Source organism: Dermacentor albipictus, chromosome 2 (genome assembly GCF_038994185.2).
Source record: "Dermacentor albipictus isolate Rhodes 1998 colony chromosome 2, USDA_Dalb.pri_finalv2, whole genome shotgun sequence".
NCBI lineage: Eukaryota > Metazoa > Arthropoda > Arachnida > Ixodida > Ixodidae > Dermacentor > Dermacentor albipictus.
The window spans coordinates 97,949,533-97,965,703 of record NC_091822.1 but is presented as its reverse complement, the minus strand read 5'-3'; the positions used below and the strand labels follow the sequence as shown (position 1 = coordinate 97,965,703).

The 16,171-nt window shown below is 42.3% G+C and overlaps 1 long non-coding RNA gene across 2 annotated transcripts; it reads right to left on the bottom strand.

Annotated features, from left to right (window-relative positions):
- Positions 1–257: 257 nt before the first annotated feature.
- On the bottom strand, positions 258–10,271 carry LOC139055489 (uncharacterized). Of its 2 annotated transcripts, none has more exons than XR_011511796.1 (5): positions 9,840–10,271; positions 9,029–9,119; positions 6,100–6,285; positions 4,129–4,290; positions 258–354 (listed from the first exon to the last, which is right to left on the bottom strand). It is a non-coding gene; the product is annotated as an uncharacterized lncRNA (long non-coding RNA). The 2 variants fall into 2 exon arrangements; XR_011511797.1 differs by having other exon boundaries at positions 272–351.
- Positions 10,272–16,171: the final 5,900 nt, after the last annotated feature.

Here is a 16,171-nt window from a genome sequence, read left to right as displayed (position 1 = left end):
CAGCGGTCTTGAGCAGAAATGTAATTTGGTCAACGCTTGCACTTCCAGGGTACTTCTGTCCACGATAGTACATCTCCTTTAATGCAAATGTCATGAAGGCAGCTCATAGTCAAAGCAGCAGGTCACCATTGAGAAAATTGTCTTGCCAACACACTGACATGGCTGCAGAGATGAAACACTTTGCACTTTGTGATATGAATGCACTGCATAGCATATATACAAAAAGGTGCAACATTTCAGTACTCAAGTTCTTAGACCACAGAAGCAACTTTATTTTCTTCAATCACTCGTCTTGCACTTCTTCCTGGTGAAAGTTGTTCTTGACTCCAAACGCTTGCAAGGATAAACTTGCTGCTGTTAGGACAAACAAATAGTATTCGTGAATATCCATCCTAAAGAAAGCGGCAAAAAAGTATAACCACAGAACACGACAAAGCAGCAACTTCTGTGTTAGAAAAACATGTAAGTAGATCAACAGTGTTGGAACAGGGGATGTTGCTGTAGCCAACATTTCGACATAGGTGCTTGTCATTAGGGTAGCAAATGTTTTCCTTGGCTGTGTTGTTTTAGATTGTGCATATCTCACTGGCCCCTAGCCTCATTGGGGGAGAAGTAACTGGTGCATATAATAGGTCAAGAGAAGCCAAAGTGTTAAAATAAAGGAAGGAAGGGTGTGCTTAGCAGTGGTGATTGTGATGGAGCGGGTATGAGCAACGCTGTCAGTACTTGCCAAGAGTAGGGGTGACCAAAACAGAAAACGATGTACACATGTATGCAGTCATTAATCCAGTGGACCCAATCTTCCCAGAAGACATAATAGGTATCAAGATAAACAGTTTGCACTTTTGGAAAAGGAAAACGAAGAATTAAGGAAAATAAATTTTGTATCAAGATGCATCTGGTTAAGATCACTGCAAATGGTAAATGAAGGCACATTATGAATATATATTTTGTTGAAAGCCGATGAAGAAAATATATATTAACCAAATATTAAAAAATAGGGACATTAAAATTAAACTGGGTATGACCATAAAACAGTAAAGAACAGCCTGTGGAAAAAAATGGGATGGATAATATAACCAGGTGCAAGATTGAAAAACGTCGAGTGCTGTTTATATTCATGCTGCCGTTGACGGCTTCAAGTTTCTGTCTTCCTGTGGAACCTTTGTCTTACTTGAACAAGGGAATGGGTCATTTTTTAAACAAGCCAGTTCAAATGCAGTTCAAAGCTTCAGTGGTGTTATAATGAAAGAAAATATTATGGTCAGTTCTCCTGCTCATCTTGAAACTTATTGCGCGCTACAAACAGGGACGAAGAATAGAAGAAACACAATGTTAAGCGCTCTTCCTTATGTTTCTTCTATTCTTCGTCCCTGTTTGTTGCGCACAATAAGTTTCAAGATGAATTTGTTCCAACTAGGCCGACTCGCAGTCTTGCTTCAGTTCTCCCGGATGTGCTTTCATTCACCAGTTATTTCCACCGGTGTAAGTTCAAAATTTAATGGTCTAAATGGACCTTAGCTCCTGGCAAACCATTAGCTGGTCTTTTTTTCAACACAGATGCCTGCACGTTATATGTGTTGGCAGGAGTGCTAGCGAACTACATTATACTTGTTGCCACAACCAAAGTGAAACTTGGTAACAGTGATTGAAAAAAAAAACAGCATTCCACAATACTGATTCAAGTCGTCTGAAAAAGTTGCTTAAGTTAACGTACACCCCCTACTCCACCAGATACAATTATTCACCACACTGACTCTCATGGTGTCAACCATGCTATTACAACACTAGGCATCAAGTGAGGAGAATTAGGGGATAAGAGGGCACAATGCTTTTTGTTAGAACATCAAATGTGCTTTACATAAATGCTACATTCCAACTAACAAAGGAGCAACCGGTTTGTGAGATAGTGACCAATGCATACGAAAGCTAATGACATTCTGTGCAGCAGAATGTTGACGATGAGGTGTTATGCGCACAAGTGTACTCTTTCACACAAAATGACATCCTGCACTCAAACCTTGTGCCAACATTAGAGTTTGAAAAACACCATAGTGGAAAGCAAAGAGTGCTAAATTTGTTGAAAATTACTAAAAATTATACGATTATTCATTATCCTTACTGTTCGTTAAAGATTCACAGATTGTTCCCTACGGGTGCTGTAAACAGGCACCCTGCTTTTACAGTGGTAGCAACAATGATCTGTGGCACAGACAAGAATAAATGCTCATGAAGTTTATGCAAGACTATATCCTACAAATTACACCCAATTTCACATTCCAATATGGTAGAAGAGGAAGACGAAAAAAACTACTTTCTGGTGGAGGATGCATACCCCAGAATAGAAGAAACAAGTGTACCCTGACCATTGCTGCTGCTGAAGCCTGTGCACTAGCAGTTACATATAATATGGCAGTTACAATTGTTTTTCCACAAGCACTGCAAGCTGCGGCCAGTTTACCAGTACACAGCTGTAATAAATTTAGGGCAAGCTAAAGCTCTCTAATGGATTTATCTCATATGACACAATTGGAATGCAATATTCTGCAAATAAGTGAAGCGCGATGTGCCATCCCATACAATGAAACACCTTTGAAGAATCTGAATCACCACCTGCACTCTTAGGCAAAGTTACACCCTTTGGAGTGCCCCTTCTGCCACACAACAATAATCGTTATCTGCCTTGATGCGTTTCCTTTCTTGAAAACGCCACGCCCGCTACTTTGTTGTCGGGAATGCTATCATGCTGATAACGCGCATGCCGTTCGTTACTGGAAAGCACAGGGCTCGCAGCGGTAAAGAAAGGAAATGCATAAAGGCAGATGACAATTATCGTTGTGTGGAAGAAGGGGCACTTCAAAGGGTGTAACTCTGCCTAAGAGTGTGAGCCGTGACGAGGGAAAAGAGTGTGTTCTGTGTAAAGTAGTGCACCTGTATAACCTAAAGCTTTGGAGAATGCATTTAGTATGAGCTGGGAAGGTTCCTAATTTTAATTGCACACAGTGAAAACCTCCATGCAGTTTTGCAAAACGCAAACCCTCTACCTTTTTGTTGTTCAAACGTAATGACACGTAGGGCCATAACATGTACATTATGGGTTTCGTTCCCAAACAATCAAAGCGAATAGCACCACCCTAAGTGTTATGTGCCTTTTTGTTAGAGTCTAATGCTGCGATCGGCAGGGAAACGGATTTCTGGAGCAATATAAAGTATTAGGTACTGTGATCTCAGTTCTTTCACTGCTGTTTAAGCATTATCGGGTCCTAAAGTAAAAAAACGAGGAATAAATACATGCATATTTTACGTTACAACCCTCTTAAGTATTTAGTATTCTGGATTATAAAGGATTCCAGATTTACAATGCAGGACAGATTTTATTCCACTGAAAGAATGGCATCATGCCAATGATTCTGCATTTGGTGCTATATTTATTTGTATTTAGTTCAGTTGGAATGTGTGTGTATCGTCAGCGATATCGCTTGACATGTTTTATATTGACTGCTTTCTAAATTTAGGCAAATTCGTATTCGCAAATAACCTTGTATGACACCAAGAACTTGCTTAGCAGGAGTATTTCTAACATTTGCAAGATATGAGGCTCTTGAATGCATATCTCAGCCTGGGGTGCACGCCGCCCCCTAATCTCATCAGCAAGTTTCTGGAAGTTGCTTGAACGGGAGAAATAGGGAATTTATAACAGGTGACTTATGCAGCATAAGAATGATGTCCGCAAGAAGCAAGCATCAAGAGCTATAAAATGAAGACTATAAAATGCAAGGATTATTTGGGATGATTTAAAATTCTGGCATTGGAACGAAATGTCTTTCAATCTATATATAAACTATGATTATTCACTTTACTACCACTACCTTCATTAGAAACATTCATAATCATTATCCTATCTATGCCACATCATCCTAGCTAATATTCAAGCCTTCATAAGCTGCTTTTTTTACTGCTAATTCTCTGTGGGAAAGAGGTGTCCGTATGAAGACCATATCATATACATATTACCCGTTTTTTGATAAATGATAAGGGAAAAACTTCACACCAAAAATGCATTGAGCTTGAGCAAGTTCTGCATTTGATACTGTTGATTCTTTTTTCCCTTTGCCATCATTGACCCACCTGGTTAGCTAAGTAGACAGAAAAGCTGCAGGAGAAAGGCGGGGGTGCCAAACCAGACTTGTGCCCCAGGGGACCTTTTCACGGTCACTGGAGGAACTGCCTGTGGCCTCGGCATCTTCCTTGAGGGCCATGGCCATGTCTAAGAAACCTTGTCTCCACAGGCTGCACAAAGAAAGATAATTTGCTGAGCTAAGTCTTTTTCTTAAAAGAGCCCATTTAAGTTGTATTCGTGGCTTTGCACCACAAAATGACATATGACTGGCCACTCAAGACACTTTTAATGTATTCGCAGGCTTATTCCTTGGAAAAACACTTTTATGTAGCACACAATGAGTAACAGTAACAAAAAAGTGTATCAGGAGGCTTTCATATTGCTCTACAACTTTTCATTGACACATTTAATTTAATTATTTGAGATATTTAATAACTAATTAAGAATTATGCAATTAGGCAGAATGCACAATATAATCAGAGTATCTCCAAGCGATGGCAAACATTACCTTCATTTTGTCTAGTTACATCGCATTTACATATTTCTAAATCTTGGTGCATGATAGTCAAGACACCCTGTAGATCAAAAAACAATATTAAAACTTTCATAATCATCTTTTGCGTGTTATTGGTAGCTATGGCTGCTTCAAGTTATTCTTTCAGTATGGTACAAGCAGTTTTGAAGTGAAATTGTTTTGCATCGAGGGCATGTAATCTAGACAATCAAGCAAAAGGTCAAGTTGTGTTCACTATTCAGATGTTTAACTAAGAAGCTGCAGGAAAAGGAAACAGGACACAACACCTAATAAACAATGCAAAATTTGAAAATTTAAAGTGAACAAGAAACCAGTTTTTGAAAACACAGAAAAAAAGCCAGCAGCTTACATCGAATACACCCTTGCTATGTACTCCAAGTGAAGTTGTTACCGCAATGCTTGGGCACCATATGAACGTAACAATCAATAACTTCGAGCAGAATATTAACACCACTAAATGAACTGGCATTTGAAGATTCTTGATCTGAAATCCTCAACGACTTGTTCTGGCGTTTAATCTGTCAAGCTCAATCTGTATTCTCAAAAGCTGGCTCTCGGCCATAATTTCTCTAAACGCAACATCAGCTTAAATCTCAAGATAGGGTTGACCTGTAAATAAAGTGGATAATGCATGGCAAACATCATGAACTCTCTTACATGTTAACCTGAGGGTTCACTCATGCAGCCATGAAATTGTGATGCAGACACAATATATTGAAGCTGGTTTTGTGAAGTGTTTCATGCTTCCAAGGCTTCTTCAGTTGTGAAAGCTGTCTCCATTAGCTAAATAAGCGATGAGAATAAAAAAAGAACTTCATGCTCACAATATGTTGGCCATTTGCAAGTAAACAGCAGCCTTTTTGGGCGCCCAGGTTGCCTGGTGCAAATCTACTATGCCACAGTACTTGCGTTACCCAGACCAGCCACTTTAAAATGCAATGTGTTCAGAACCCTTTCCCTCTGTTTGTCTGCTTTGGAAACAGTTTAACATGTGTTCAGTAGGCGTCGAGAAAGGGGACAGAAAACACTGTGCACCACTGATTTCTAACATGTTTCGCTGGATGCAGCACACCGCACCGGATGCAGGTGAAGCCAGTGGAAATGCGATGTCATGCAGTCGCTTGTCCTGGAAGCAGGGCATATGGTGGACTAACTAGTGCGTGCGATCAGATAATATTGCTGCCGAAAAACTTTTCTTTGTGGTTTTTCACATTTTAGGAGGTCTCTACATGTCTGGTAAGCACTTTTATGACAATCTGAACCCGTATACGATAGTGTTCTCTTACATCAAGTTTTTTCTGATTTACCAGTGTTTCCATTGCACGCCACTTATGTTAGCGACACTGTAGACACTACAATGGAAAAATTCTGGACACCTCGAAACACTGCTTGGGTAGTTTATGGCACATCAGGCAAGCATGTTAGGGGAAGAAATGCCACACACCCGTGCAACAAAGTGCTGCCGCAAAGTTGTGAAGCACCAACTTCCAGGACAAGGCCGGCTTCAGTCGAGGGTGCTCGATGTGCTGTTCATCCCCTGTAGTAGAGATCAGTGGCGTGGACCCTTTTATACTGGCTGTCTTTTCTGGCCGGAACCTTGGCAACAGCTTCCACCATACTTTTTTTGAACCTGCAACACGTGCAGAGAAAGTCACATCACTGTGCGTTGATTGTATGGCTTTATTGTGCTACACATTCTATCAAATCATTAAAAAATACAGTTCACACATTTTTACTACTGTATATAGACAGTCTAGTTGCTATACACGCGAAACATTACCATTTCTCTGAGAGAATGCAACAATAGAAGTGTACACTGCAAAGCTCAACTAAAATTTAAATTGATGTGACACCGTATGAGCATACAGTATGCTTACTGTATGCTCTAGCCCTGTGTCAAGTAAAAGTTAATGGTCAATCATTTATGGTGTATTTCTACTTATTCTGGGTCATCAAACTGTACAATCAATGTTGCAAGTTTACACATTGTTGGCTTTTGATTGCCTATGTGATCCGTTTCCTACTTACGCATACAGTAATCCCACTGTAAGAAGGAAAAAGAGAATAGGAAATGCCGTGATAATCTTCTACATTTGATGAGGGCAGGAGCAATGGCCAATAGCATGTGGTTGAAGCTACATAAATACTCAGTTTTCACACAGCTTAATTATTCAGCAAGTAATAAAGAGCTATCCTGTGCACCTCTGCATGACCAATAAAATCTGACTACTTGACACTGCACTAAGGCTGCCGCTTGGTACTGTTCGGCAGTTCAGCTTTGGTTTTCTGATATATAGAACTGTTTAGGTACCAGTAGTTTACTTTGCGATAAAATGGAGCTTGGAGCACTGGTAATTTGCACATAAATAATGCGACAGCAAATATAACACAAGGATAGGAATATGGGTCTCTTGGAAAAAGTACATACACATTATGATTATAATGTGATGTGATGCCACAATGAAACAGAAAGCAACGCATAGAAGTGGACGGCGCTTTCATGCCACCAAGGTTATTAGACAGACAGTACTTCAGAAGTGCCCGCAACACAATGTGTTGGCGGGCTAGTTGGTGTGAATCCATAAATACTTTGTTAAGCGCAAAACATTGGACACAAGAAAGACAACCAGCACAAGGCGCTACACTCAACTGACATCACTTTATTGCGTCGCTCCTTTATAAATAGTAGAATCTAGAAGAACATGCGCAGTAAGCACGAAGTGCGGAGACCACCAACCAATCACAAGAGCGTACTCATGCGACGGGATCCAAAAAACCATACTGAGCACTGCACAAAGTTAAAGAAGGCACACTAATGCACTGTGACCCCAAAGACTGTATGAAGAAAGCTTCCGATAACTCTCGGGCGGTGGTATCACAGCACTTTTTCAAAATCGTAGTATGACGATGCATGGCTTTGCACTTCCATATTTTACAATGTTGAGCCAAATGGGAACCTGTGCTTGTTGGTATGGATCGCTTAGGTTCGCAATGTTTCGTGATGCTACGATTTTGAAAAAAGAGCCGTGATACCACCGCCAGAGAGTTATCGGAAGTTTTATTCATACAGTCATTGGGGTCACAGTGCATTAGTGTGCTTTCTTTAACCTTGTACAGTGCTCAATATGTTTTTTTTTATTCTGTCGCATGAGTGTGCTTTTTTGATCAGATGTTGGTGGTTCCTGCACATGGTGTTCACAGCGCATGTTCTAGATTCTGCTGTCTACAAAGGAGGGACGCAATAAAGTGATGTCAGTTGAGGGTAGGTAGCGCCTTGTTCTGTCGTCTTTCTTGTGTCCGTTGTTTTGTGCTAAAAAAGCAATGATGTATTCCTTGTGTGTGTTTTAAGACAGCTCCACACGCAGTAGCATATCCAGTATTGCTGCCCAGTGGTTTAGCTCGCCGCAGTTTGAAGTGCCACAAAACATAAGGAGAGAAACCTGCATTATAGTCTTGTTGCAAACAAGAATATAACGTGAAGTGCATTCTGAGGCCAGAAACTATATAAAAAAATTTCATGATGCACCGCTGTGCAAGGTTTTATAGCAAAGTCAAATACATTTAGTGTAAATATCACACTATGATGGTGCACAATGGTGGTAATCTGTAATAATATAAAAGGTGCCTTAATGTTACAACAAAAGCTGACATTACTTAATAATAGCCCTGTAAAATTTAGCATGCAGGGGCACCGCTTGGTTAAACAATAGTGATGTATTGTCTATGTACACAAGTATTACCCACGCATTTCTGCCATTGTCTAAATGGCATAAATGAATGGGTAATACTTGTATACATAGATATTACATCTCTATTGTTTAACCAAGTGGGTAAACTATGTCTGCCTGACACAAGATTAGAATTAAACCATAAATTATATATAGTCACCCTAACAGTAACACCTCATTTGAACTTCACAGTAAGTAGACGCCTGTTGATGCCAGCCTCCCCCAATGCTAAACTGTGCTGCATGCTCTACAGAGAAATTATAGTGGTATCACTCAACTCTGAAGCAATTCAGGACTGCATCACTGTAGAAGACATCTACAAATGTCCCATTTCATGTATAACAGCCTGAATTGCTTGCACATCTTACCAAGTGCAAATTAAAATTTCTTGTTTAGCATTTTTGCCTGCTAGACCACAATCCAATGTCATCAATATATTAACATATTACCTCAAAGAACCTAATTTGGCTTATAGATTAACACCTTTGCCTACTGCCACAGCTGCACCCTGTCATATGCGTTGCAATCATAAAGGAGTGCTGGTCCACCAGCACTCCAATGTCACTAACAGTGATCACCTACACAGCTTAGTAAACGGTCATGATTCAGGTGGCAAATAGCTATGAGAAAAAAAAATCCACTCACCTTGAGAGCTATAATACTGCAATAACTTGAGAGAGATGGACCCATTGCAGGCAGCAGACCTCTTCTCAGCTGCAGCACAACAGCAACTTGCCTTTCAGTAAAAGAAAAGGATTGATTAGTAATGATAAGTTACCTTGTTTTTGCTGAGTATCAATACAATCTGACTTTCATGCATATCCACTCTCCGCTTTAGTAATACAACTTAATTATTCGTAAAATAAAAGAGTCAATGATGATACCTTTCGCTTCTCTTGTATGTACAAATTTTTTCGCACTGATACCCCGTTTACTGCTTGCTTAGTGGCACGAATGCCTTGACTGCCCAGACATCATTCGAAGGAACACGTCTTGCTGCACCGTTTGCGGTGCAGCAAGACGTTTTTTTCTGGTCACAATTAAAACGTGCACCCAAGCAAGAAAGTAACGATCACAGGTAGTGAGCGACTGCTATTGCCTCGAACGTTTATTTCCGTATTTTAACAGAAGTTCTTGTATCGGATACAGTATGCTCTCAAGCCAATACAAGCGTCAATACAAGAGCTCAACTGAACGCAGTTTTATTCTACGCTTTTAACGCGAGTGAACAAAAGGTTAGAAGTACCTCACGGAAATTGCGATCGAGCCAATCGCGCTACGACTGGAATCGATCTGAAAAGATAGGGTGATCCCTTTCCCCATTCATGCGTCATTTTTGCCCTAAGACGTTGCATAGTGGTCTTTTGAAACAATATTTCTGTTCGCGACACCGGCTTACCACACATCATTTTAACACCTACGTTATGCAAACCAAATAAGATTAAAATGGGCTTACCTCATGAGGAAGTTACGAGCGCGCGTAGACTGTTGAACACCCGTTGAGAGCAAGCAGGCTATCCGTGTCCAAGCGCATACGTGCACCCAAACACAGGACAACTTCTTCGATGCCGCAGCGTGCAGAGTTTTGTACACGAAGTGAAAGACACCCAGCGCAAATATCTCCGCGCGATGACGGCAAATGATGAGCGCACAAGCGTACACAACACAGCGACAAATTCGGAACTTTGCCAATTCGAACGTGCCGAGACCCAAGCAGCGTAACCATCCATCGTTGCTGTTCTTCGCTCCCGATGCGTCAATCTCTCTTCCTTGGGGTCTTGCTCCACTCTTGAGCACAAATCAAGAGATATTTACGGCGAATTAACAACATTTACAACACAACTCGAAAAATGCCGGCTGACAACACATGTGCATCTCCGTACACCACTCCTTCAACGGACGCGCAGCGCGCGCTGCCCCCTGGTGCCGCACTCTGAGCGCGGAGAACCGAACGGAATCGGTTTCGTTTTCGCATTTGCGCTCTAGTTACTGGAACTGGAATATAATTGCTTGACAATTAATTGAATTCTAAGAGAGGAGAACGCTTTCTCTCCCACAAGTTAGTGCGTTTTATACAAAGGGAGAGAGAATTCAAAAAACAGAAAGGCAGGGAGGTCAACCAAAGCATTCGCTACTGGCAATAGCAAACCCCTGTGCTACAATGAAGTGCAAAGCAATGCACTGCGATGCGTCCATAAGCTCTAGTACAGTGATAATTTGGGCTGGTTGGTGCATGTAATGAACGGGTAAATAATGAGTTGTGTCATAACATTACCCATGCATAAAGCACGTGGAACTAATGGTGTTGCATTCTAGGTCAAAAAGAAATAAAGCTTGAATCGTTACATCTCGACACTGGGCATTCTTTCTTTCCGAAATGTTTTTTTCTTCTTTTTGACAGTATACACAGTACTAGCACGGTAATAGGTCCTTCATCTTCAGTCACCTTCCAGTAGTTTACACACATGTCGGTGCATGTTCGCGTTCTTTATTCTACCGTACAAGAACGAGCGCGCTTACCGGTCTTGTTTCAAGATGAAGCGCCAAATGTTTGCGATTACATCTTACCGCAAGAATTAACACATGAACAGTGAAGATTATGCGTAATCGATTTGTCTCAATGAATGGGCAGTTATTGTCAGAGACGAGATATTTTGTAAATATCATGGGAATGAGTTCAACCAACTACATTGCAGTTCAGCAGTGCCCTTTGACACTTGGGATAATTGCTTGCCGCATTCGAAAATTTCCTCCGACCGTTGTACTTGGATCTATAGGCCGCCAGTCCCCTTCGAGACCATTTATTGCCAAATGTAAACGCAGTTACGGTCATTATACCACTCCCTGCATTTCGGTACTGATTTAGAGTGCGCACAATTTTTGGCGTATAGAGCACCAATGTCATTCCCAGTGCACCAGCACCTGAGTGCCGCAAGCTTGTTTACGTATGCACGTATGTCCCCGGCTCTTCATTCATTTAAACATATATGCTGCGTTATTAACTACAAAGCGCTTAATTTGAGAACATTGCGAGAACACGCATATATTTGCGCATATGATCAGCGTTACAAAGCCCATATGCGCGGCAAACTGCGACCGGAATAGAAGATGCGTATATATATTTATACGATCTCTTATTGCAGCTTTTGGTAGAAGGCTAGCTCTCACATTTTGTACGCATCTTCGTAATGCGTACAGTTTGCGTGTTCAATAAAGTATTGTTAGCTGAAACTTTATGAGTACGAGCGCTCATTCAGACAGCTTAAATTTTCTCACAATATACGGATGTTCACATAACAAAAATACGGAATTCTCTCGGTTTCGTCCAAAACAGTGTATAGCCGTTACATGATTACAGTGAAAATGTCCGTAAAGCTGAATACGGAGAGCACTTTCCGTATATTAACGGCAGATTTTGCCGTATTTTTGAAATATGACATACTTTCCGTATTTTTATCTGCAGTTCTCCGTATAATGACAGAAATCCCCCGTAAAATTACGGAAATTTTTTACAGTGTACGCAAAATAGTTCACAACACTTACACACACCGCGGCTTATAATCCGCGTCACATGTTTGGGCCCCCAAGCGCGTACTGTAGTTACCGGTGCATCGAAAGGCTCCCCTTACGACCTCATATGAACAGGCATGCGTAAGTTTCACAAAGTAAGATCTAAACCATCCCGAAATCGTTCCGCAGCTAGCGACAGCAATACCGTCAAGATGCGCCGCGCTCCCTATCCTTCTCCCCAGATGAAAAGCTCTATATACATGGAAAGAGTGTGGCACAGAAGAGACGCGAAGAACTCGTTTTGACCGCACCGCGTCGAATGTGCACAATGCCCCCTGGAGGTTCAGGGTCAAGGCCACATTAGCGTTTTCACAGCTGTAATTGACCGTGACCCCTCACCAGCGCTTACCTTTTTACCAACATGCCAATCCAGAGTTTAGCTAGACAGAATGGAAGAAAGGAGCGGGAAGAGAAGGCAGAGAATGGGCTGAACAGAGGCAGTCGCGAAACGAGTGACTAAAGCCTTGCCACCTTTGGTTCGCAGTTCTCATACAAATACCAGGGGTGAGGGGTGGAATAGAAAAAGCTAACGTAAGACGGCACAGAAACGCTACATAAACTTAAGTTCAAGATACGGTATGGTCCACTTCTCCTATTTATAAAAATAAAAGCATCAAGTATGTCTAGCGGTAAACATACGCAGGACATGTGTAAGCAGAGTCGCGTTCAATAAAGTGCGCCACAGGGTCTAGGCGACACATCGGAAGCGGTCGCACGTCAAATAAACACTACTGTGCCCGCCAAAGTAGCACTGCGGCTATGGCATTACTCGAGGTCGCAGATTTGACCGAGGCACCCACATTTTGACAAGAGAGAAATAAAAAACTATCGGTTACTTTGATTTAGGGAGACGTTAAAGAGCACCACGCAGCTCAAATTATTCCGGAGTGCGGCTCTACAGCATGCCTCTTAATCCGATCGTGGTTTTGGCATGCAGAGCCTCATCATCAAAATCAAGTTTAAGGCTTCTGCCATAATGCGATGTGCCATGTGAGCCAATGACAATGCTCAACCCTCTCTGAGGTGACGAAATATGGCGGACAACAACTAAAGCAAACACCTCTCCCTTTGTGTTTTGTGTACTAAGCAGGCAAACAGTAGTGGTGCACAAAAGGTAACGTTTATCATCACCTCACCACACTCGTCTACAGAAACCGTTTTAAAAACTAAACATTTGCAGTCAACATGAGCCAGTAAATATGGCAGTCAATACAAACAGCACAGAAAGCTTCGCTTCCATAGATTCCCATAGTTCGTGGTATCTCCATAATTTAATTTTTTTCGCGCTTCACAAATTGCGGAGCCAGTCGACACCCATCGGAAACAGTGCGGCAGTACTGCCAGATGCAACACAGCCTTTTTTTTCTACAAAGATGAAGGAAAATCACACGTTTGCGAAATTCCTGGAATCAGTCATGATTTTCTGCTTTGACAGACACCTAAATGCTTCGCTAAAGCAGGTACATCGCCTCTATTTGGCCTCTGAGAATAGAGATGGTTCGTTATAGTTGGTATACTGTATGTGTAGCGGACGTCTCTGATACCGCGATCACAGTTTTTACCTTGATCACTATTTCTCTCCCGTAGGTAGGAAGATGCAGAGAGAGGAGAATCACAAGCATTTTCCACAATTATCTGCACTCTAATCGGGCTCAACGTTTTTTCTTCCCACGCCACTTCTGATGGTTTAGTAAACGGAACACGTGATTTCTCCCTCGTCAAAATGCGGGTGCCTAAATCTTGTTGATTTGAAATAAAAGTTTACGCTCTCTGGTCAAATCTGCGACCTCGAGCAATGCCATAGCCACAGTGCTACTTCTGTTGGCACAGAAGTGTTTCTTTGACGTGCAACCACTTCCGTTGTGTCGCCTAGACCCTGAGGTGAATTAAACCAACTCTGCCCACGCATGTCCTGCGTATGTTTACCGCTACCCATATTTGATTATTTTATTTATATATAGCAGAAGCGGACCGTATCGTACTTTGAACTTACGTTTATTGTTACCTTGCGCCGCACACCCTTCTTAATTTCACTGAAGGTTCACCATTATGTTTCGGCTGGGACCCTTGATAGCAGGGAAGTGTCGCCATGTGGCCTTACACCATTGTCCCCAGCGAGACGAGTGAATGAAAGCATGCTTCCACGCATGCGATAGCCAAGCTTCTTTGCCTTTTATTGTCAGGCGATTGTATGGACACTTCAGGCGAATTTCTTCCCTCGTCGCAGCGCGTTGTATGCTGCAGATTCGGCGGAAAGCGTTCGAGGGAGAGCCGAGATGGACGGCGGCTTCATGCGTGGGGTCTCGTCACGTGCGCACAGGGGGCCGAGGGAAGGTGAGCGCCCACTAAGAGGCAAAGTCTATCGAAGAGTATGTATTGTCACGTGGTGGTGACGTTGAAGAACACAGTAGAAATACTGTGAAAGACAAAACTATCCTTTAATGGGCGAACCTGTTCCCACAAAAACAGTCTACACTTATATCTCAACGATAGCGGCGAACACGGTCGGCGATCGTCGAAAATCTGATCAGCGGTTTAAGCGCGTCGGCTTTTATACAGCAGTCATCGAATGTTTCAGACTAATCATGCGAACCCGCGTGCCTTTCACAAAGTTCTACACCATTCGCGTGGCGAGATGAAATCAGATAACAAAAGGTTTGGCGACAACAGACAGCCGGATAGAAGCTTCGATAACTTTCCAGAAACTTCGGATACGTGCAGGCGCATCTCACGCTGTGCGATTACATTTGTTAGGCGGCGAAACGTGGTCGCCCGATAAAGATAAGTAGACGTGTCAATACCCCCCTCTTAAAAAGCATCGTCCCGATGCTACAAATATAGGAGAGCGAAACACAAAAGGACTCCTATTAAACATAAGTAACAAAACAACGAAAAGCTGAAACTCACAATGTGCTTGTAACGTAAAAAGACACAAGAACTTCTTCGCACACAAAACAAGGTGAAATTAAGCAAAATAAAAATACATTTATGCACGTGAGACGCGACTAGCTTGGTGACAACTTAAATATGTGGATGTAAATATACGCTGAATGTAAACAAGCAGTACAATCGAACGAAAGGAAAAAAAAAGACAAATACGACCAAAGTTCGCGTACACAGTGAATTGTGTACATTGTTTCTCGTCTTGTGAACGAGTGCGTTTGCTTGTTCTCAACCAACGTGTCAATGGCAATGTTAAACTCAATGTCGAGTTGAGTTTCTAAAACTTGGCAGATTTTCATTGCTCTGCCGAGAATGTAAAAAAAGAGTTTCGAGTAAATGCGATCACGGACACCGCAGCCACAGGAAGCAGTCACGATTTCTCTGTGAAACCGAGTTACTGCGTTATCACGTCCTTCCTCTCTGTGACTCGGTTCTGATCTGTAGTGCTCGATCAGGATGCTAGAAACACGACCGTCTGAAGTTCATGAGTAAAAGTTCGTTTTAAATGGGAGAACTTGAAAGATGATTTCATTCAACTTAATTGCCTGAAATCTGCACAGAAAAAAAAAACAATGTGATGCGGCCAAGGAGGCGCACACACTTTTGTTCCGAGGAGCCCCTGACATGGAAATCCCCCCTTTTTTGTGTTTCGTTTAAATTGTGAAACATTAAGTCAGTATTCGTGTGTTTTTGTCTGCATGCGTGTGCTTGTTAGTTTCGGTTCAACATTTTTTGGGGGGCGTCAAGGTCATGCGCTCTCATTTTGGAGCACTTTCCTAGTTTTTCCATTGGCCCGTGCAAGTCGGTGACGTCGATCGGGTGTTGCGTCTGTGAATGATTGCCCGCTTACCTCTTTTCTTTCACTCACTCTCGCGCTCCATAGGTTCCAGACTGGGATGGACTCAGCCAAGAGGACAGATTGTTCTTGAACCTATGCAGTGCGAGAGTGAGTGAACGAGTGAGTGGTGTTCTTCAACGTAACCACCGCGTGACATCTGCGAGAGGTACGGGGAACGTTACCCCGCACCTCCACCAGATGTCACGTGGGGGTGACGCTGAAGAACACAGTAGCAATACTGTGAAAGGCAAAACTACTTTTTATTGGGCGAACCTGTGCCCACAAAAACAGGCTACACTTATAACTCAACGATAGCAGCGAACAGGGTCGGCGATCGTCGAAAATCTGATCAGCGGTTTAAGCGCGTCGGCTTTTATACAGCAGTCGTCGAATCTTCCAGACTAATCACTCAGACCCGCCTGCCTTCCACAAAGCTC